Source organism: Pinus tabuliformis, chromosome 3_2 (assembly GCF_031772625.1).
Source record: "Pinus tabuliformis cultivar Carrire ecotype Pingquan chromosome 3_2, CPIR1, whole genome shotgun sequence".
NCBI lineage: Eukaryota > Viridiplantae > Streptophyta > Pinopsida > Pinales > Pinaceae > Pinus > Pinus tabuliformis.
Window position 1 is genome coordinate 1,025,395,556 of NC_142302.1, and position 23,178 is coordinate 1,025,418,733.

The window sequence follows — 23,178 nt, forward strand, 5'->3', positions numbered from 1 at the left end:
CTTCCTCCTTTTGCTTCTCTATAACTTTTGTAGTTTGAGGATGGTGGAGAGGAGGGATCTTGAGCTGCTTATTTAGTGTAGCTATATCATCATTTTTATTTTTAATCAACTGCTCTACTACTTTGACATCCTTGGGATCATGTCCCAACTCTATCACCAAGTCTTCTAAAGTTTTTATCCTGGTGTCTTTAGCCTGAGAGGAGGCCTTTTCTAGTTGAAGCTGTGCAGAGGTATTGTTCAATGAGTTTTGCAATTGATGGGCTATGATGGCCTTGTTAGTCAATGTAGAATATACCATCTCACCAATTTGTTTGTGTAGTTCTATTTGGTCAATAGGATGAATATCCTTTGCCAAAACTTCAAAATTAGTCTTTAAATAATCAGCCATGGATCTTGGCTATTGCACAGTTGGCTTGAGGAAGCTCATCTGCATCTTTCCCTCCTTTATGTCAAAGGCTGACATCAGCTTTGCCTGGTTGGTTGGAGCCATTCTGAGATAGTGAGCATAGGTCTGAGCTTTTAATTTCTCATTCCTTGCTTTAATCTTTTTATATTTCTCTTTTATATCCTAGTTTTTCCCTGAAGGAGATCTGAATGAAGACACCTCTATGCTTTGTTGTCTTTCCAATGCTTGTATCTGTGAATTAGATGGTGTCCTTGCTGTTGGGATAGTCTGCATACTATCACTGCTTTCAGCTACTGTGTCACTTTCTATTTCTTCACGGAATTCTTGTTCAGATAGTGGATTCAACCTTTGCCTTTTTGCATAGTTTTGGTCAATGGGCACAATAGAAGGAGTGGCCTCCTCTCGACTTCTGTTGCGATTTTTCTCCTCATTTAGAGGAGTCTGCAAAATAGGAGGATTGGTCATATTTGGTTCTGTTTGATCTAGCTCCTCTAAAATTTCTGGTTGCTCTGAATCTTCTGCCTGTTCTAATGACTTTTGTGGCTCTGAAAGCTGTGTGTTCTGTTCCTGCAATTGCTGTTGTGATGAAGTTTCTCCAGACACCTGTACAAATGAATCTTCATCAAGCCTTCTTTCTAAATCTATCAATACATTGTCAACTGCAACTTGTGTACCATCTTGATCTATCAATGTGCCTTCCACCCACTCAGATTGATTGGCATATTGTTCAATTTCTGGAATTCTATGGTGGATGTAGGGAGATAGCCTGTTTTTCTGTCTCCTGTTACAAATGAAGCTATGGGGGTGATAGGTCCAGATAAAGCTCTATTTTAATCTCAACCTTTGCAGGATTTCATCTGCCTCCTTTCCTGCTTCTCTACTATTGCAAATAAATGGGCCTAGATGATCTTTTATTCTTAGCTGGGCCTTCTTCTTGGTTTTTACAAAGTGGATCTCATCAGAATTGATCATTTTCCTGTAGTATTCCAAATAAAATAATCGCATGGGGAGATATCTGGGTAATTAGTAAGGAGGCAGCTCACACCCATAAATTCTGATTTCAGTATGGTTTTGGTACAAGTACCAATCCCCTACTTTGTATTGTTTGGACAGCTGGAGAACCCTCTTAATGTATGCACTGGTTCTGGGAGGGGGACTTACTAAAAACATTGTAGTCACTGGATGTACAAATAGGTCAATAAAATCTGTGTATGGATAGTGAGAAGAACTAGACATGTGGAATAGAGAGGTCCAGAAGATGACAGATCTAAGATTCCCTTTCGTATCAAGTTTTTGGATAGAGAAGGGAAACTTATCAGTTTGGTAGTAGAGAAACAAGTGACATAGGACTGATGAATATTTGAACACCCTTTCATTTTATAATCTCTTAAACTGATCATGCATTTTATCTACGATGAATTTTTCATAATCAAACTTGACTACAGAAGGTTGACCAGGGGTAAAAATAGACATGTAGGCAAAAATGATTTCATCTACATATTCATTAGTGGTAAACCCTAAAATACGTGATATCATTGTTGTGATATCTTTGCCCAGATCAGAAAAGAAAGTTGACATGTAAGGAGGGGGGTGTTTTGGCATGTGTCTCTCTTCAACAATGAAGGTTTGGAGAATTTGGGTACTTTTGGTAGTGGATATTTTAGAAAATCTATCAAGAAAATTGGAAATGGTTAGGGGAGTGAGGTTTTCCCCAGGTTGTAATTGTAACATTTCGTTTATAGACTCAGCTGTGATAGTGAACAAGATTTGTTGGTCTGGAGACATCACAGCTCTCATAGTAGGGTCATAGTTGGCATGACAATAATGAACAATTTCTAGGAAGACATGAACAGTGGGGAATTGATACTTGGGCAGGTTTGATTCCCAGAGGCCTATCTTATCTGCATGGTTCAAGTAGTTATCTCAGTATCTGCAATGCAATTTCAAAGGGGTTTCTTCAAAGGTGAGGTCTTTTATTTGAAAATCTTTGTCAGCCAGGGGAAGATGGTCTAAATCTTTGTGGGGAGTGGTAACTGGCATGACATTTAAGGCGACTAGGGCATCCATCCTTGGTTCTTGTGGATTCAAGGATGAGGGCAGAGAATTTCAGGGAACTATGGAAAACTGGGTTGTCTCAGAGAGTCTCAAGACTGTCAAACAATTTAATTTCACTAAATTACTTAATTTTTATAGCAATTTAGTTCAGGTTCAGTATGGAAAACAGGGTTTCTCAGTTGAAAATGGGGTAAATACCTAGTTTTGGTTGTATGAAGGGATAAATCGTACTAGTGCACTGTTTGTATGAAGCGCACGGGTCTGCAATGGTAATCTGAAATTCAGCGGCTTCAGGCAGTTGACGGTTGGAAGTAGGTTGACAGTTCAAACGTACTCTGCATGTGCATGAGAACAAAAGTTTCTTTTCTTGGTAAAACAAAACAATGAGTATTTTTGGTTTTATCTGCAAAGTCAATAATTTTGGCGGGTATAATGGAAAGCGACAGTTGGCGCTAACTAACGGAGGTGACGTTTTGTCGTTTAGTGAGGGTGGTAAGTAGAGGCGGTAAGCAGAATCCATTGCACCGCATTTGGGGACTGAGCGGTATTGGGAGAGGTCCACCCGATGCCATTCATCGGGCAACAAGTATTTGCGCGGTGAATAGTAAAACCGCTCACATCGGGCGTGTAAAGGTAGGCATTGGGGCTGCCCGATATGAGTGTTAGCCGTTAGATCTAAAGAGGTCAGATCGTATGGTGATCGAGGCAATGATTTGATTAGGAGTTTAATGGAGGGGCTCGACAGGATAATAATTAAGGATTAGGGAGATTTAATGACGTCGAGAATGATTTGATTGGAGGATGGTTATTAATTAATCACAGTTCGATTAATTAGTCCCTTTTTAACACGGCAGAGGGTTATGACTCTTAATTAATCGCAGATCGATTAATTAATCCATCTAATTAGTTTATTATTATGGTTTATATTTCAAACCATCGGGGCAGGATATTAATATATGGAATTTTAATAATATATAGGGGAAAGGGGTGTATTTCGGGATTTAAATACATAAATAAAATTAGACATTAATATGAAAATGTAAATGAAAATGCGCTAAGTAAATGCTTTTGAAATATATTCATGCTCTCACATTTAAACATCATAACTTAGGCTTAAGTGCATTTGTGGGTTTTGATATGGGGGTAATTACTTTTTCCCAGGAAAATAATGATTTTATCTTAGGAAAAAGGGGTTTTTAGGGAAAATAAGTGAATTATGGAGGGGGTAAATGTTGATGAGGGGGTTTTAGCACTCAGACCTTATAAGTTATTGGGCTGAGGGTCCGGTCCCTCCAGAAGTCAGAAAAATGCTCTGAGCCCCTTTAACTTTAAGGTTTTAGGTACTTTGATTTTTTCTTGTGGGAAATTAGTGAAAAGGTAAAATGAATGGAGGGAAATTAATCACTTGACTTTGTAACTGTTGCAGTGTTATCCATACTTTGAGCACTTTGACAATGAAAGTAAATGATATGAGTTTTTAACTAATCATTCATCATAATTCTGCAACCATCCACCTACTTACCCACCTACACATCCTACCATTTTTTCTACTTTTTATTAGGGTGCACTTAAACTGGCAAACCCTTATCAAACTTTTCTTTTCTTTTACAATGGAAATCTATCTAAGTCTATCCTTATTACATCCAAGGGCTCAGATTAAACTATTGAGCTCCTTTTATTCACTCTACCTATCTACTTATCTGCCAAGATTAAACAGTTTGGTCAGATTTTATTCTCTATCTCTAAACATGAAATTGAAAACATGGAACCACCAAGTTTAAACTGTTTGGTTACCATGGATTGTGGCATAAATAACAAGTTGCACACAATCTTTATTATGCAAAAAAGTAAAATAGCAGTGGCATTTGGACTTGCACACTTTCATGGTCTTTTTCTTTTTCTTTGGGGTTCATTTTTCATTTTTTTTGACCTTTTTTCATTCTTTTTGTCCTTTTTTCATTCTTTTTGTCCTTTAATTTTCTTTTAGGACATACCCTCTTTACATTTTTTAATTTTATTTTTTATTTTTTTACAAATATGGAAAACATTTGCAGAAAGCAAAGGTATGTACATATTACAGAGATAAACTAAGTCAATCATAAATTATGACACCTATTGGTATAGGAACATAACATGACCCAATCACCCTCACTAATGGGGATTTGCATGACATCGAAGAAATGGTGAGGGATGTCACCATGGAGGCCCTCCAACAATTTGAAGAACATCAACAGCTAGCATTGGGGGCTCTTCGAAGAGAACTACAGGAGTTGGAGGTTCACACTCCACAGGCTGGCACACTGTCCACCAGCCTTGCGATCGACACTTCAGTTGTTGAGGAGATGTTGCACACAAGGGTTACCAATGTGGTACTGCTACCTGATGGGGCGCTCACTACAAAAAATGAGGCTGACAGGCCTATGGTAGTAGTCTAAAAGGGGTAGGATTAAACATGGCTGCTCTCCCTCAGGAAACGCTCTACCTCTTACAGGATGGAGTCATCACAGATCTCAGGGACCAGAAGAGTCACGCTCTGCAGGTGATGAGAAAACAGCGCATCAACATTGAGCAGTTGGGCCTACAGCGCAATGAAGCAGTAGAGCAGAACAAGTAGATAATGCAGGTTGTGGAGGAAGACTGCAGGATGGTCCTGGAGTTGGACATCCAGGCAGAAGAACTGGTGGAGGTGCGCATTCGAAAATTGGCCATAGGGGAACGTGATGCTCGAGTAGAGATGGCCAGGGTTCAGCTAGAGCTAAACCTGCAGATCACAGAACTGCAGTTGAAGGCCTAGCATTCAACTCCGCTGGATATCAGGGAATAACGTACCACAGCTATTACAACATTAATGGTGGTGGTTGACAGTGCAGTGGTAGACTACATGCATCTCTTCAAACACTCATTCGAGGTCCTAACCACCCTACAGGAGGACCCGAATGTAGACTACCTGGAGATAGAGGCGCGTGAGCTCCAACAGAGGTATGACAAGGTAAAAGGGACCGCGCAGATGGTTTCCCTTACCCAAAGACTTGCACAAATGCAAGAGGCAAACATGCTCAAGGAATAGGTGGATGTCGCTCGGCACAAAGAAGTGGTCTTAAAAGTGCGACTACAACCATGGATAGACGAGGCTTACACGATCACAACCTCTATTGAAGGAAATATTGCAAAACTGTAGGCAGCTCAGCAAAATATTCAAAGCAGTAGTAGTCACTGGACAATGCATGGAAGAAGTCCAGCAGGCGGCCGCTCAGTGCGCTGCCGATGTTGCGGTGATCCAAACAGATCTAGGAGGTCTTCATGCTAAGATCTCCACACCTACAGAGTGACTCGAGGGCAATTCACGATGTTTGTGTTGGGGGCCTATTGGGCATGGGATCCACCAAAGGCAGTTTTGGGTCTTAAAGCCCATATTTTGGTCCAATTTTTGTAATCCTAATGTAAAGAGTCCGCATTTTTTGGTCGCGGAGTGCATAAATGTTAAAAGAGTCATAGGGTTGTCCGACCATACTTTGATAATAGAATGTCAATTGTAAAATATCTACCCATGGTCTGCAAACCATGGGATTGTATAAATAGAGCTAAGCTCTAAGTAGTTAAGGCATCAAGAATGAAGGAAGAAATCAATAATGGACTGATGTATGAGAGATAGCTCTGAGTAGAAGTTTAAGTTTTGGGTTGTAGCGTAGGTAAAGGCTCTGCAGCTGAGTGCGCAGAGGCCTAGAAGTCCGCAGTTGAGTGCGTGGACCCCTGCAGCTGAGTGCGCAGGGCAAATCGAGTCTGTAATCATCTGGAATTATCAATAAAGAGAAGTATTCTATAATTTCTATGTCTTTATTTCCTATTTATGCATCTGTTATATTAGGTAGGAATTTCACTTCTAATGCTTATATGATGCATGAATGTGTATAACTATATTGGTTAAGTAAATGCAAGTAAAAACATCTGTTTATGCAAAGCTAACTAAGATATGTTAATAAGATAAGTAAGATACATAGCTTAGTTTGGGAAATATCACAGTTCACTGCCCTAGCAGTGTAAAATCATATCAGCCCCTAGTTAGGGTTGCACGGAAGCCGATTGTAACATTTCGTGAAGGTACTATAAGGTGGAATGGAGGGTTAAGTTACCTGCGCGAAGGCAAGTATATTTGGAATAAACCAACATCACAACCATCTCAAGGGTGCAGAAACTTGGTTCCAACATCCCCCCATATTGCTTCGAGTGAGACTTCAGTCTGTGCTCCACGGGCAGATGCCGAAAGGGCCAATAGTGTAGGGATTTGTTTGGATAACTAAAGTTGAACCTGGGTTAGGCCCCCACAAGCCAATAGGAGTCCCATTTTTAACATCAAAATTTCTCGAATGCAAAATTGGGGGAAGGAGTGGCTCATAATCATGACCAACCACCTGATCATGTCATTGTCCTTGCCTCTTTAGATACCCTAGAAATTCAGTCAAGGAAAATCACAACTGTGCTAGAAAGACTGAGCCAAAATCGGCTCGATGACAACAATGAAATGACGAAATTCATGAATGACATACAACATAATCAATGGTACATGCAGGATCAACTTTCATAACTTCATTGAGGCCAAAGATGATTAGCAGAATGACTGACATACGTTTAATTTCATGTGCATGGAGATCTTAGGCAGCCTGATCTGTCATACATTTGTCCAAGTCAACCTCCTATTCCTTGATGTTGGGTGTGTGTTATATTCCTTCCATGACTAGTCGCATGCGTGGGGGGTTCAAAAGGGGGTGCAGCATTCTCCTTGTTCGTTGCGTCGGGTGCAGCCTCCCTTGTTGGGGAATTTCAGGGGGATGATAGCCCCCCTATATGGGGTCTGGGGCAACGCCCCAAATTTTTTTTTTGGACCCAATATTAGGTGGGCGAACCTGCCTATGGTTTTTTGCATGGGTTTCGCACATGGTTTTGGGTATGATGGTTTTTTTCCCATGATATTTTGTAGATCCAGTTAAGGGAACTACAATTATGCTCTAATCCAGGGTTAATGGATTGGGGTTTATGAATGATTCAGCCTATATATATATGTAATATAACATTGAAAGGAGCATAGTGAAAAAATCAATCTGGCAATCCCAATTTTGGGATCCAGTGGAAAATCTCTGTGTATTTATTTTTGTGTTTCTTGCCATTGTATATTATCTTTTTTTTTAAGAATTTGTTTGCAGGTAATTTATGTACAGGGTTAAACCCTACATTTGATATCAGAGAAGTTTCAACTTCAAGGGGACACCTTTGCTCCTGACGGGTTTTTCTCAGGCCTGTGGTAGAATTTGTTCAATGGGAGATATGCGGGATCAATTCTTGGGGTAAAATAAGATGGTGAGCAGTAGAAATATAGAGATCGATAATTTTAATGGTCAAAGTTTTGAGTTATGGAAACTCAAGATGGAGGATCTTGGTGGATAAAGATCAGTGGATCGTGATAGATTCAGGTACTAAACCAACGACAATGTCAACAGAACACTGGGTGAATTTGGATCGAAAGGTAAAGAGCACAATACGGTTGTGTATCTCTGATCCAGTATTGTTGAATTTATTAGGGGAAGTTACGATGAAGGATGTGTGGGTCAAGTTAGGGAATTTGTACCAATCCAAGTCTCTGGTGAACAAATTGTTCCTGCAGAAAAAGCTATATAACCCGAGGATGAAGGATGGAGACTCGATGACAGAGCATCTAAACGCATTTAATATTGTGGTAAGCCAGTTTTTATCTGTTGATATAAAAATTTCAGACGAAGATAAGTGCATCAGTTTGTTGTGTTCTCTACCATATTTGTGGGATAGTCTAGTTGTTGCAATAGGTAGCAATAAAACTACCTTGAATTTTGATGAAATGTTCTCATCCCTGCTATCGGAACAGATGAAACAGAAAAATATGGAGAGCTAGAAAGGAGAGGCTTTATCTGTACGAGGATTGTCTCAAAACAGAACTAAAAACAATTCCTCAAGTGGGAGAGCTAAATCTATAGGGAGATCTAAATATCCAAGAAAACTTGTAAAGGTATGTTGGAAATGCAGAAAGGAAGGGCACTTCAAAAAGGACTGTAGATCTAAATCTCCTGACAAAGGAAAGGGATCTAATGATGTTCCTTCTTCAGAGGTGAAAACCACCTCAGATGAAGGTGGAGATGTGTATTTTGCTTCTTCTTCAAGTACACATGTATATCATGAGGCATGATTGATTGACTTAGGTACATCCTTTCACTTCACTCCCCATAGGGAGTGGTTCCATGAGTATGAGAAATACGATGGTGGTGATGTCTTCTTAGGGCATGACATGAAGGCTAGAATCATTGTATGTGGAAAAGTCAAGCTCAAGTTGCAAGGTGAAAGGATTAGAACACTTCCAGGTTTTATGCATATTCCTGCATTGGCTAGAAATATGATTTCTGTAAGCAAGATGAATGATGCAAGTGTAAAAATAGTGTTCGAGAAAGATACCTGCAAGATGGTTCGGGAGCACTGTTATTGATGCGGGGAGTTTGTATTGGAACTATGTACAAGCTTCTGTGTAATATTGTTATGGATGAGTGAAATAATTATGTGGTTCCTGAAAGTGGAGAAGAAATATAGTGGTCTCTGGAGAAAATACCATGCTATGGCATCAAAGGCTTGGACATATTGGAGAGAAGGGCCTTTCAAATACTTCATGGTAATGGTATAGTAGAAGGTATGTCTAATTTCTCTCTAGATTTTGATTTCTATGAACATTTTGTATATGGGAAGCATAATTAGGTGACTTTCCCCTCCGGTGCTAAGAGGGCAAAAGGGATATTAGAGCTTGTGCACAGTGATGTGTTTGGACCTCTATTGGTTCCACCATCGGGTAAGTCTACATACTATGTATCATTTATAGATGACTTCTTAAGAAATACATGGATATATTTCCTCAGGAAAAAATCTGAAGTCTTTGACAGGTTTAAATAATTTAAGGCTCTAGTGGAAAACTAAACAAAGAAGATAAAGGTGTTGAGGAAAGATAATGGTTTTGACTTCTGCAAGAAGGAATTTGAAGAGTTATGTAAGAAGTGTGGTATAGCATGGCAGAAGACTACCCCATACACACCTCAACAAAATGGAATTGCAGAAAGAATGAATAGGATGTTGATGGAAAAGGCAAGAAGAATTCTTAGTGGTGTCGGGTTATGATAAGAATTCTGGGCAGAGGCGGTGGAGACTATATGTTACCTAGTTAATAGATCACCTTCATCAACATTGGAGGATAAGAATCCACATGAGGTGTGGACTAGTAATAAACCATCTTTTTCACATCTGAGGGTATTTGGCTGTGATGCATATGTACATGTTCCAAAGGAGAAAAGAACCAAGTTTAGTAAATTTGAAAGGTGCATCTTTATTGGGTATAAGGATGGTTTAAAAGGTTATAAGCTTTGGAACCCCGAAACAAGGAAGGTTGTGTACAACCGATATGTGGTGTTTAGAGAGGCTAAATATGTTATTAAACATGAAGTCCTACCAAAGGAACCTAAGAAGATAGAGTTTGAGCTAAAGGAGGAAGAATTAGACTCTACAACAAAACATGAATCAAAAGATGAAGAACCACAAACTCCAGCTATGAGAAAATCACTTCGAGTCATATGGAGTCAAAGTGTCAATCTGAGGGCACTGTTTTTGTTTCCTATTAATGATTAGGTCAAAGAAAAGCTGCAAAAACATGCCACAACCAACCTCTATTTATTTTTTTATATTTCAATTTTTCTTTTGGAGGGACCTACCAAAGGTACACCTCTTAAAACATGCAATGAGGTTTTTCCTTACTATGGAATGGAAAATATGCAACAAACTTGAATTAAGATGGTGGCTACAAAATTAACACATTCAGAAATAAAACAGTGATGAGAACATAATAGGGGAAGACTCACACCTAAGCCTTTCAAATGGATTTGAATTACCTTTCACAAATGGCCCTTAAAGCAGATTTTTGCAAGTACTTTCTAGCAACAATATTCAAGAAATTGGAGATGAAAACATAAGCCTTACATTCACAAGAAAGAACCCTTGCATTCACATTACTTTCACTAGATATTCAACTAGGCTCAAAGATTGCTCTCTCTTAATCCGACCATCATATGCCATAATGTGACTTGGATTGTGATCGTGATTCTAAAGAGGCCTCTAGACATGATGTCAAACATAGACTAGGATTAAAGGGCAATTCATGTTTAATGCAGTAAAAAAACATCCTATTTCCACAGTCCACATTAAAAGTTATTGGTCATCATTTTCACCATTTCCCACTTACTAAGTGGCAACAAGTATAGGAATTCCATGACTTGCACCTTCCAAAACAGGCTCCTTTATTTCATATTGTCAACAAGTATGGGAATTCCATGACTTGCAACTTCTAAAACAAGCTCCTTTATTTCATCTTAGACATTTTTTAAAGAACTAATTGTCATTTGTACCCTCTCTCAGAGCTGCTTTCCATAGATTGCTGTCAGAAAATTCATTCTTTCCTTGACAATCAGACTGGAGGCATGAAGAGCAAGATTCTGAATCTTTCAAGGCCTCTTGAACTTTAGAGCTACCACCCATTTCTGCAACATTCCTCTCAAGTTTTGCAATCCAATTTACTTTTAAAATGTGATTTAACGCTAATAACTAACTTCCACATCCACCTCGTCGCTTAGGAGGGCATGGTATACTACCATCACTATTTTCTCTCCAATCAAGTAACGGATGCAATGGATCCTTGATGCCAACATCTAAGGCATGGGACAAGCTTTCCCAACCAGATCTCCTTGCTAAAGCACCAAGATTGTCTCAAACAAGAGCATTAGCTCTCTCCTGAGATTGTTGTTGAGTAGACTCTGCTTCATCATCACCAGGCTGATGGCCTTCTTGAAGCTCATGACAACAAATGAGATAGATCATAACAATAATTTGGGTAGCTTCTATGGTAATCAATTATAGATGTTGTACAGTTGTTACTGTAAAACTTAACAAACATGTTGGATTAATATGTTAGATAACTAGCATAATTCAGGTTCTCTGAAGAAGTTCTTATTAAACAAAATATAAATTCACATCATGATCAAAACAGGTGTGTATTAATATTTCATTTGACAGGTTAATCAATGAAAATATGCATACCAATACAGGCTCTCATCTGGATTGAGTTTGGCCCTCAGAAGTTTTATTATTGATTGCACTCCCGACAAAAAATGTAATTACAACATGATTGATTGTTAAATTCAAGTATAAAGTAATATTATGACTCCCACTTGTCTCAGAAACATATTAATTTATTTACCTCAAATTTTGGCCTCCACTTCCTGTTCCAACAACTGCTCAGCCTGAATTTTCTTCAGCATAGGAAGAACCATATATAGCAGGTGCCTCAGATGGATTATCTTCTCGGCATTATTTGTTTCCTTCACACTGGCCTGACCAAATTGGGAAAAAAAAGCAGTTTTTTCATGCACATCTACATCAATTACATTGACAGTTAAAAGAAATACAAATCAATTACCTTTGGGTGACCATATTCACCCAAGCATGCCTTGCAATTACAATTCCCGTGACAAATAGGACAAGCCTCTTCAATGTCCCTTCTAGTCTGTTCAGGGTACCTATATTTCCCACTCCATAGATGCAGAAATATTAAAATAGATAGGAATAGGGCTTAAAGCCATGCCAAATCAACAATCAGACTAATATTATGTCCTTCAAAATTCAACTATTGTCATAATTAATTAACTGAAACAACATTTTTACTCATAATATTCAACATTTTACAATTTTGTTGTGCTTAATATCTAAAAAATATTAAACCTTTGAAATGGAATATTTATGGTAATTTAAATCAGTTAATGTTATTTGGATTAGGAAATTTAGTAAACACTTTGCATAATATCAAGAAAACCCTAAAAATATTTGGACATCCATATGTTACATCCATAGATAAAGTTTTATAAGTATTGTGCAGAGATAATATAGATTCTCTAAAGTCCTAAAGATGAGCAAAACGTCTTTGTTTTTTCATTTAGCTTATCCCTGGGTTATGCGGATAAGATGAGTACTATCTTCTAACGAAGTTGAATCAATAATGCTTTATTTCACAATAAGAATAGAAAACTATGCCTTATTTATCATTCCTTAGGCACTGATGACATATTCGACTTTGTCCCAATAGATCTCCATTCTTAGAAAGAAAATCTTGGAAAAAAGATGTAACATAATATTTCAATAAAAGTAATTAACCATATAAGAGTAATGTAAAATAGTAGCCACTCAACACAATGATCAAATTCATAGCATGGAAAAATACACTTACAACTGAAATTAACTCTAGAGTCTAGTTTGGGGGCTTGGTCCCATACACGGCAATTATGAGTAACATTTTCATTTAATTGGTTCCCCATTAATTATGAGTAACATTTTCATTTAATTATATCCCCATTAATTTAAAACCAAGTTGAATGCACAATTCCAGAGTTTAATGATTGATCTAAATTCATAGTTAGTGCACCATACAAGATACACACTACATGATTATTGGAAATAGTTTTGGCATGCTTAGTTGCACAACTCATCCTAGGGCAAAGTTGTTCATCCATTAATTAGTAGCATGGTTAAATTCTTCCATTGTAGATTTGTTTTGTGACACTGAAAAACCATCAGAAATGTAGTCGAGACCAAATGAACCCAATCTGAGGACTACATTTTTCTTTTGGTTTATTCCATAATTAGAATAAAGCACTGGTTTAAAGAAAGCAAAGGTTTTATTTTTACAGTTTTTCTATTTTATTGAATATTGATGTCTTTTATAAAGTTAACGATAGTTGGTATCGCTAGCCTTCAAATTTTGTACACTACAAGTTATTAAATGTTTACTTCACTCAAGACATATACTAATTTTTCCCATTCACTTCACCTTCTATTACTTACAAGTACAATAACGCTGAATTTTTTTTGAGCTACAGGTACAGGGATAATCAATTTTACTTTGTGAGGAGGATGTCATAAAGTCTCACGTGCAACAAGTCCCCATACAACCCAGGGGAAGATAGAGATGCCCATGTAAATATGTCGATAAGGCACCTTTCAAGTACTGTGCAACTTGAGTTACTCTTGTCAATGAATCATTTATGCCAGTTTCTATTGGTTCCTTGTTATTTTTCTACCTAAAAATTGGATTTAATCAGGTTCAATTATCCCATATGTTATTTCCATTTTTCAGATACTTCATCATGTCTTGTACATTTTTGTCTTAAATTTGAATTCAATTAACTTAATTATCATATATCTTATCTCCATTTTTCAGATACAAGATCTTTCCCTTAAGGTTTGAGATCATTTTGCAAGCACGTTCTGATTATTTTTACTTTTCTTTCCTCTCTTATTTTCCCTTTCCCATTTTTCCATGTAGTGTGAATCTTATATTTTGAACCGTTTCTTTTAAGTGGTTTTGGTTTTCGCATCCACTGAACTTTTCAATTTTTCTAAGAAATTAGCTACTATACTATACAACTTTATTTCATGTAGAAATAGAAGGCACTTTCAACCTGGCTATTTGAACTTAAGAATATAAGTACATTGAAATTATTATAGATTCCGTTCAAATCATTATTAAATCGTCTTTCCATGAAATTTTCAGCACACATGTAAAGATGAGACTGACATTCATTCAATATGTGAACATGGAAAGTAACCACTTGATTAAACCATGGCAACAGTCAAGCATAGAATTTGTCTCTTTGTTACAATTTTGTCTTATGCTTTGATAAAATTCTATTTTGTTACAGTTAAAGCTTTCTACTTGCAAAATTCTTCCATATTTTTCTTAGCCTGGAGACTTCCCATAGAGTTTGGCATATCTTTTCCTACGACTCTTAAATTTTCCTCTATTTTTCACCAAAATCTGTACCATATGCATGCCAATGGCTCCAACATAATATGTGCTGCCAATTATTCTCGCATTATAAATCGTTGTCTACTCTCTTAAATCCTTACAAAACCTTACTTTTGTCTCCATCCCTCCCTCAAACCATTCCTCAACCCTACCCAACCTTGCCCACCACATCAACACAACCCTTAAACCCCTCCAAGGATTCTTGGAATATGCATGAGATTTGAAACAATTAAACTTCACTCATCACCATTTGTGAGTAAATATTTTGAAGTGGGATATTTTGTACTCTTTGGGATATTCGGCTCGATAAATTTATATTCTGATTTACAAATGAAGTTTCATCGATAAATCTGAATCTTGCAAGCTTTGTTTGAATCAAAAAAACAAGAAAACCCTCAATATACAATTTTCTTAACACATTAAAAAGGTTACCCAACCCCAAATATTCATTTTGTGCCCTTTCAATATTCTATATTTGAACTTAAAAACATTACCCAATAAGCTTATAACTAACACAGTATATCCCAATTAAAATTTGCAGGTTTCCAACCAGTTATTACTTGTCAACTTAAAGAGTATCCAAAGGTTGAAGTTACTATGATTCCACACCATCCCAACTAAGGGAGAAGAACTAAAATAACTCACCATTTGAAAACATATGATCCAAATTTTGGTTTCTCACTCTTTCCAATGCCTCATCTAGGCATTAGAAGGACATGTAGATATCAGTAATAACAGAGGAAATAATTGCATGCAGAGATTAAAACAGTAAAACCCAAGGGAAAATTTCAACTAGGCGTTATTGGAGAAAATAATCGATCTCCTCTTCCACTTACCTTTGTTCTTGCTAGCGCGAGAGTTAAAATGCTATATAAAACATGGAGAACTGCCAACATAAAGATGAAGATGTGGAGTTGATGCATGCCGCTTTGGGAAACCAGAGGATACTTAACCTGAATACAAAGGAGCACAATTATCAAGTAAAATCAAGATGGTTTAATTTCAAGATGGTCTAAATCACCTTGATCTTAGCAGGAAAATCAAACCTGGATAAAGAAACCATGAGCATTAAGACTAAGAGTAGGGTGTGGCCTTTACATGTGTGGAGCTACAATATCTGCTACCCTCAGAAGAAGCTAAGACGCGCCTCCATGGGACCTCTTGTTCAGTAGACATACATTCCCATCAAGTCCATCAATCCATACCCATCCATATCATAAAAAAATCCATTTTTATGGCTAAAAGGCAATGGCAGTGGAACACACTTACGAGCAACATGAAATATTAAAAGTCCTAACGTTAAAACCTAAAAATATATTGGTCGAAACCCTAAAGGTCAAGAACGAAATCCCTATCAACCTTTTGTTAAGTTATGGTATGTTTTATTCTTATAATAGTTTACTTATTTTTCTTATTATATTCCACAGATTAGCAATCACATGTACATAAAGTAAAGTGCAGATAGAACATTAAACGATCGACAGAAAACAAGCCAAGACAAGAGACATAAGATGTGGCGGCTATCTAGGGACAAACCCCACAATGTGTGGGGAAACCCTTTGATCAATTCTTCTTTTATCTTAAATAATTCAGCAGAGAGAAATAGTACAATAAATCTGATTTATATCAGTAGTAGCAAACCCTAGATCAACAGCATCAGCATTAGCGGCTTCATCATCAAAACTAGGGCAGTCGATATCTCACAAACTGACCGTCGAATCGGCTTGATTCCACCACCAAAAGTTGCGGCTTTCAGAGGAGATCCAGGTGGACCTACATGTTGGGTGTGGAGCCTAATTATCTTCTGTATTCAAAGGTATCACCACATTGGACCCTAGTCATTGCCGCCCATAAAATATTTGGTACAGGGGGGTCGAGGGGGGGGGGGGGGGGGGGGGCGACTGCAACCTAACCCTCGAAGCTTAGAGTAGACGTAAAATTTCCTTGTAAAAGTATAGTAATTTCTAGTCAATCTGGGCCATTCATTAGGCAGATGATCTGACGGTAGAAGTTATGTCTAATTTAGGGTTTTTTGCCCTAGAAGGAAAACTCTCGCTATATATGAGGGAATTGTATTGCATCTATGTATATCTGAACATATGTATTCTGAGTGAGGAAGAGAGAGGAGATTGATAGCACAGAGGGAGATACAACGGATCTGCTATAGATTGTATCTCTTCAGTTTTGTTGGATAATATAAAAAGAATGATTGGTTGTTTCTCCGTGGACGTAGCCCAAACTGGGTGAACCACGTATATCTGTGTCTCTCTTGTTTTATGTGTTTTCTATGTTTATATTTCTGAAATATTTTATGTGTTCCATTTCTCTGTAATATATAATTTTCTAACAATTGGTATCAGAGCTAAAGGTCTATTTGGCTGAAAAACTCGCAGGAAAGAAGGGTTTCTCGTTTGAGTGGGAGCAATGGTGGAAGATGGTAAGTTTAAGGTCGAGAAATTTAATGGCCAAAACTTCTCATTGTGGAAGATGTAGATGGAAGATTATCTATATCAGAAAGATCTATACCTACCATTGAACGGAAAAACAAAGATGTCGACGGGTATGACAGATGAAGAATGGAACCTTCTTGATAGAAAGGCACTCGAAACAATACGGTTGTGCCTCGCAGTGTCGGTCACCTTCAACATTTCGAAGGAAACAACGACAGAGGGTTTGATTCAGGCGTTGGCAAAACTATATGAAAAACCCTCGGCCTCAAACAAGGTATTTCTTATCAAACGGTTATTTAATATGAAGATGTCGTAAGGTGGATCTGTTGCAGACCATTTAAATGATTTTAATACAGTTACAAGTCAATTAAGTTTTGTAGGGGTAAACTTTGATGATGAAGTTAGAGCTCTGTTATTCTTGTGCTCATTGCCAGAAAGTTGGAATGGTTTAGTAATGCCCATTAGTAACTCTATTTTTGGATCTAGTACTTTAAAGTTTGATGATGTTTTTGGTGCTATCCTTAGCGAGGAAATGCGATGGAAAAGCTCCGGTGAGACATCGGGTAATGCTTTAAGTGCAGAGTCTAAGGGAAGAAAAATGGAAAGAGGAAAGAGCTCAGGATATCGCAGTAAATCAAGGAAAGGCAGATCCAAGTCCAGAACGAGGATAGTGTGCTGGAAATGTGGAAAGAAAGGACACCTGAAGAAAGACTGCAAGTCTCGGAAGGGAAAAGCAGGGGACGCGCAACAAGAAAACAATCACGAAGCGAATGTGACAGGTGATGTGTTGCAAGATGCTTTGATTATTTCTTTAGAAAATATTATTGATGCCTGGGTGATAGATTCAGGGGCCTCATTCCATGCCACACCTGATAAGAAACATTTTCATGATTATGTTCAAGGAGATTTTGGACAGGTTCGATTAGGTGATGATAAACCCTATAAAATCGTTGGAATGGGTACAGTTTTCATAAAATAGTAGAATGGAAATCAATGGCTATTGAAGGAGGTAAGGCATGTTACGGATCTGAAGAAAAAATTGATTTCAATAGGGAAGTTGGGAGGTGAAGGTTGCGTAACTACTTTCACAGATAAAACCTGGAAGGTCACTAAAGGATCTCTAGTAATAGCAAAAGGAGGGAAGGTTGGTACATTGTATTTATGCAATGGTATTTCTAATTCTATTAATACTTTAACCTCTAAAGGAGAAGATACAGAATTGTGGCATCATAGGCTTGGGCACATGAGTGAGAAGGGGATGTAGATTCTTCACTCAATAAATTTGTTGCCAGGTTTAAAGCATGTTGATTTAAAATTTTGTGAGAATTGTGTTTATGGAAAACAAAAGAGAGTCAGATTTCTCAAAGTTGGGAAAGAAAAGAAGAGTGAAAAATTAGAACTTGTGCATACAGATGTATGGGGACCTACTCAGGTATCATCTCTTGGTGGCTCTCGTTATTATGTTACTTTTATTGATGATGCAACTAGAAAAACTTGGATTTATTGTATTTAGAATTAATCTAATGTATTTGATACTTTTAAGAAATGGAAAGCTTTGGTTGAGATTGAGACAGGAAAGAAATTGAAGTGTCTCAGATCAGACAATGGAGGTGAATATTGCAACAAAGAATTTGATAGGTATTGTTCAGAGAATGGAATTCGCAGAGAGAAGATAGTTCCAGGAACACCACAAGAAAATGGTGTGTCAAAAAGGATGAACAGGACAATCATGGAGCGTGCAAGGTGCATGAGATTGCATGCAGAATTGCCTTTACAATTTTGGGCAGATGCTGTAGATATTGTTGCTTATCTAATAAATAGAGGGCCTTCAAGTTCCTTGGATGGTGGTATTCCAGAGGAGGCATGCATAGGTAAAAAGGTAAACTATTCATTTTTAAAGCCTTTTGGTTGTGAGGCTGTTGTCCATATCAATAAAGAAAATAGAACAAAAATTGAGGCAAAATCAAAGAAATGTACCTTTATTGGATATGGTGTTAATGATTTTGGTTATCGCTTTTATGATTATGAAAATCACAAAATCATTAGGAGCAGAGATGTAATATTCAATGAAAAGGTTTTGTATAATGACCAGCTGCAGGAAAAGAAACAAGAAAAAGAAAACAGAGAATACACAGTGCTTGACGATATCACAGGAAAAGTGATGGTGCCTGAAAATTGTAATGATCAACAGCCAGAACAATGACCACAACAATAACAAGCACTTAAAACACCTAAAAGTGGTGTTAGAAGATCTACCAGGATAAGTAGACCCCCTAAACGATACTCTCCTTCATTATATTATGTATTGTTGACTGATTCTCGTGAACCAAAGTGTTATGAAGAAGCAGTACAGGTAGAAACTAGGAAGAAGTGGGAGCAAGCTGGTGGGCCCCAGTATTGTAGCAATAATGCTACAACTCCTGGGGCTTCCTATCTCTAATTTTATCAACCCGGTAGTTCGTACAAACTTGGAAGCGACGGTGCTGTATGCACAAGTACTAGCTCTTGTCGCAGCTGTCACTTGGTCAGCTGGCACAAGTCCGCTAGGGCTCAAGCCAACTTCTATATGCTCTCAGAAGAAGCTTTCTAAATGATGGACGAAGGCTATTTCAAAGGAAATTGATCTAGTTTGCAAAAATGAACTGAAAGCCAACCAAAACATGAAACCCTAGTAAACCCTAATCTGACTAGTTTAACCTCTATGATGCAATAGTGAGAGCGCAAATGTCTAAAAAGGATGCCATTACTTCTAATGATGTGAAATGCATGAACTCAAACTACTTCCATGAAAAAGAACATTGTTTTTGTATTTTTGCTTAAGTGGTTGGAGTGATTACGGTTTTGTTTCTTATTAGGGTTTGGCTGTGCAGAGGTGGTGCAAAAAGAGAGAAAGCTTGGGAAAGGTCAGGAGGGCTAGGAGAGGTCCTAGAGGGTCCCTAGCATCAGTCCACAGAAGTATACAACGTTTAGATTCTCAGCAACCAAGGTTGCAGGCTTCTACAGGATGTCTGCAGGGGATCCTACAGGAAACTAAGGAATTCTACAGGAAGTCTGCTACCTTCTACAGGATGTGCCGTAAGTGGAAGTTTTGGGTGATGGGGAAGTGATGGAGTGGTATGGGTGGATAGGTAAGGTGGAGATGGAGCTTGTGATGGCTCAGGAAAAGAGGAATAAGATGGAGAGAGAGTGCACGGAGTTGGTTGGTGAATAGAAGGATGGAAACAATGAAAGGTCAAAAAATGAAACTACGTGGCAATGGAAGAGTTGGAAGGTGAACGAGCTGAACAAAGGTCGAGTAGGTGGCTTTAGGCGTGGTTAAGAAGAAGAAGAAGGAAGTGGAATGATACAGACCAGTGTAAATAAAACAAATTGCTTATGTCTTGCACCAAAACGAGAATCCATTAACCAGTGCTACCTGTGCTATTAAACCTATGAACAGCAATGTAAATCATGAAGAAAAGTCGTGCATGGAATTGTAATAAAGAAGTATGGCTCAAGAGCAAAATGCATGGAAGGATCCACAATTAGAACGACTGTGTTACAGCTTGCATAAAAGTGGAAAAAGACTGCGTTTTTTTGGTGGTTGGTATAGACTGCACCCCAATCCCTAAACAGAGATGGCAGTGAAGGCACTAACAACCTTTTCTTGGAGCTCCACTGAATTACAAACCTCCTATTCTGATCTAAGCAACTGAAAGTGATTCAACCATAAGCTAATCCTACTCAATCGCATTAAAGAAATCAAATCAGCAGACTGTGTTCTTGAAATGCATGTCAAAACAAAGAAACAACGTGCTGGAAAGAAAGGCAAATAACACTACAAGAAGAGGAGGTCTATTGCTCTTAGGTTGGGCCCTAACCTGAGAGCTATAGCTCCCTTAAAAGCTCAGAATTAGATTCAAATCTGCTTGCCTTTATTCATAATCAAGAGTCTAATGTCATGCCAAAACTGGCTTACAAAAACAAACACCGAGCTGTGCTCAGAAATTACAATATCAGTCCAAAAGTTCAAAAAGCTCCTAACAAAGGCTACGGCCTTCATATTTATACACAATGAAGATCAAGCTGGCTTCCTCCATTCGTGGAGCTTGGCTGTCCAACTGAAAGTCAAACTGCTGTAAACTGTTGATCCTGTAGAACGTGTTGGCTGCCTTTAAGCTCGGTGGGGAGAGCTGTTGGAGCTCGGATTTAAGGTGAAAATCACGAGGGAGGTTATTTAAGGCTGTAGACAACCTCCCTATAAACCTGCAATGCCACCTTTGTTGTCTCCTTGTCTCCTTCTGCGTGGTGTTTTTCTCTCTTTAATGCCAAAAACCTGAAATCATCATGTATTAGCCACATAGATATAATGCCTGCCCTTCTTCCTACAAACAACACGAATATACTAAGAAATGAATGCATAAGTGATAAAAGATGAATGGTTGAGCAAGGTAAGTAGGCCAATATGAGCCCAAATTGTACCAAAAATTGGGGCTCATCATCACCCCCCAACTAAAATATTTGCTCATCCTTGAGCAACCTTGCTCCAGCTCCTTGTCCTTGGCCGAGAACTAGGGCCCGGAGCATGCTCTTCCTTTCATGTTCTTGGTGGTCCTGCCTCTTTTGCCCCTGGCGGTGACGAGGGTTTCACTTCCTCCCCCTTTCCTGTTTCCTTGAGCCGGGCTTCAGAAGCCGATTGGCCTATCCTTCGTGTCTAGGAGGTTATTTTTGGGCTTCCCCTTTCGGGGGTGGCCGATGTTTTAGAGGGGGATCTTTCACTAGGTGAAGTAGGGACACCCCCTAAAATGGTTTGGCTACTGGGTGGAGGCTGCGGCTTGCCCGTTTTTATTCTCTTACTTCTCCTAGCTTCAAAAGGTAGAGGGATTTCCCTCTCTTTCTTCTCCTTTGGCCTTGGAGGTGTACTGAGGGCAGCCAGCGCAGCTGCTGCCTCCTTTTCGAGAATGCCAACCTTCTCTTTCTTGCGTTTTGATTTCTCAAGGCTCCCTGTAGAGGGCCCCTTCTTTTCTGATTTCGGGCTTCCTGTAGAAGACCCTGTTTTAGCCACTTCCGGGCTTCCTGTAGAAGCCCCTGTTTTGGTAATTTTCGGGCTTCCTGTAGAAGCCCCTTTTGCCAATTTCGGGCTTCCTGTAGAAGACCCTTTCTCTGTTTTCGGGCTTCCTGTAGAAGCCTGTTTCTGCTTTCCTGTAGACATGGGTGTCACCACCTTTGCTTGATTTGTTGCATGGGTTTTGCTTTTTGGTTTGGTTGCAGGTGCTGATGAGGTACTTGGGCTGATGTGGACCACCTCAGCTTTGTCTGTTCTGCTCTTCAACCTCTTTTCTCTTCCTGACAAGATGGGTGTGTCACCTTTTTCTTTGTCATCCTTTTTCTCATGCTTCTTCTTTTGTTCTTTCTTCTGCACTGAGGTCGGGGTCTTCTGGCCTGTTTCTTTCTGTCCCTCGGGCATTGCTTCTTTTTCCTCACTGCTGGAGGAACCCGTTTCTTCAATCAGCATTCTGATGTCTCCATCTCTTGTCAAATTCCTGAATGATTCCCATGAGAGGGGAACCTTATATGAATGAAGCGCATCCTCCACAAGAAGTTTGATCAACCCATGGTGGGCTACCTGATCTGGTATGCCTTCTTTTAGCTTTGTGGCACACTCAATTAGAGACTGTAACAGGAAATAAGGGATGCTCAGTTTCTCTTCTACAGGAAGATCAATCCGGTGCCTCAATTCGGTGAGCAACCGAAAGTGATACGCGTACACGATGCTAAAACAGCCTTCACAGGTTATATACTTCATGATTTGCAGGCTGACTTCATTCCATGGTGGCAGCAAGCTGGTTCTTCGCACCCCATTTTTGTCCTCCGAGAATTCCTCCTCAGGTGGAAAGAATTCTTTCTTGGCCTGCTGGCTCAACTTCCTTTCTTCCTTATCCCATGGCAAACCCATCGGAAGTTCAGTAATTCGACTGATATATTGCGGGGTGAGCTTGAGGCTTAGACCCCTGAAGTTCACTGTGGCCAGTGTCTTGGATTTCGGCTTCAGAGCCTGCAAAAATTCTTCTGCCACTTCATCATCGTACCCCTGCAATTTGTCACAAAAAGATATCCATTGAACCCGTGTGAAGAGCTCCACCACTTCCTGGTTTTCCCTTAACTTGGTTGAATCAATGGGTTCTCGTCTAATAAACCCACCCGGCATGATAAAACAGTTTCCTTGACCAGAGGTGGTGATTGTGGAAGAAATTTGGTTTACTGAGACAGAGCATAGAATGTCATGCACATAATCCACAAGACTTATCCCTGAGGAACTTAACACAGTTTAATTACTCGACATCCTGTAGAGTGACAGTATAGGCACAGCAGACAACAAT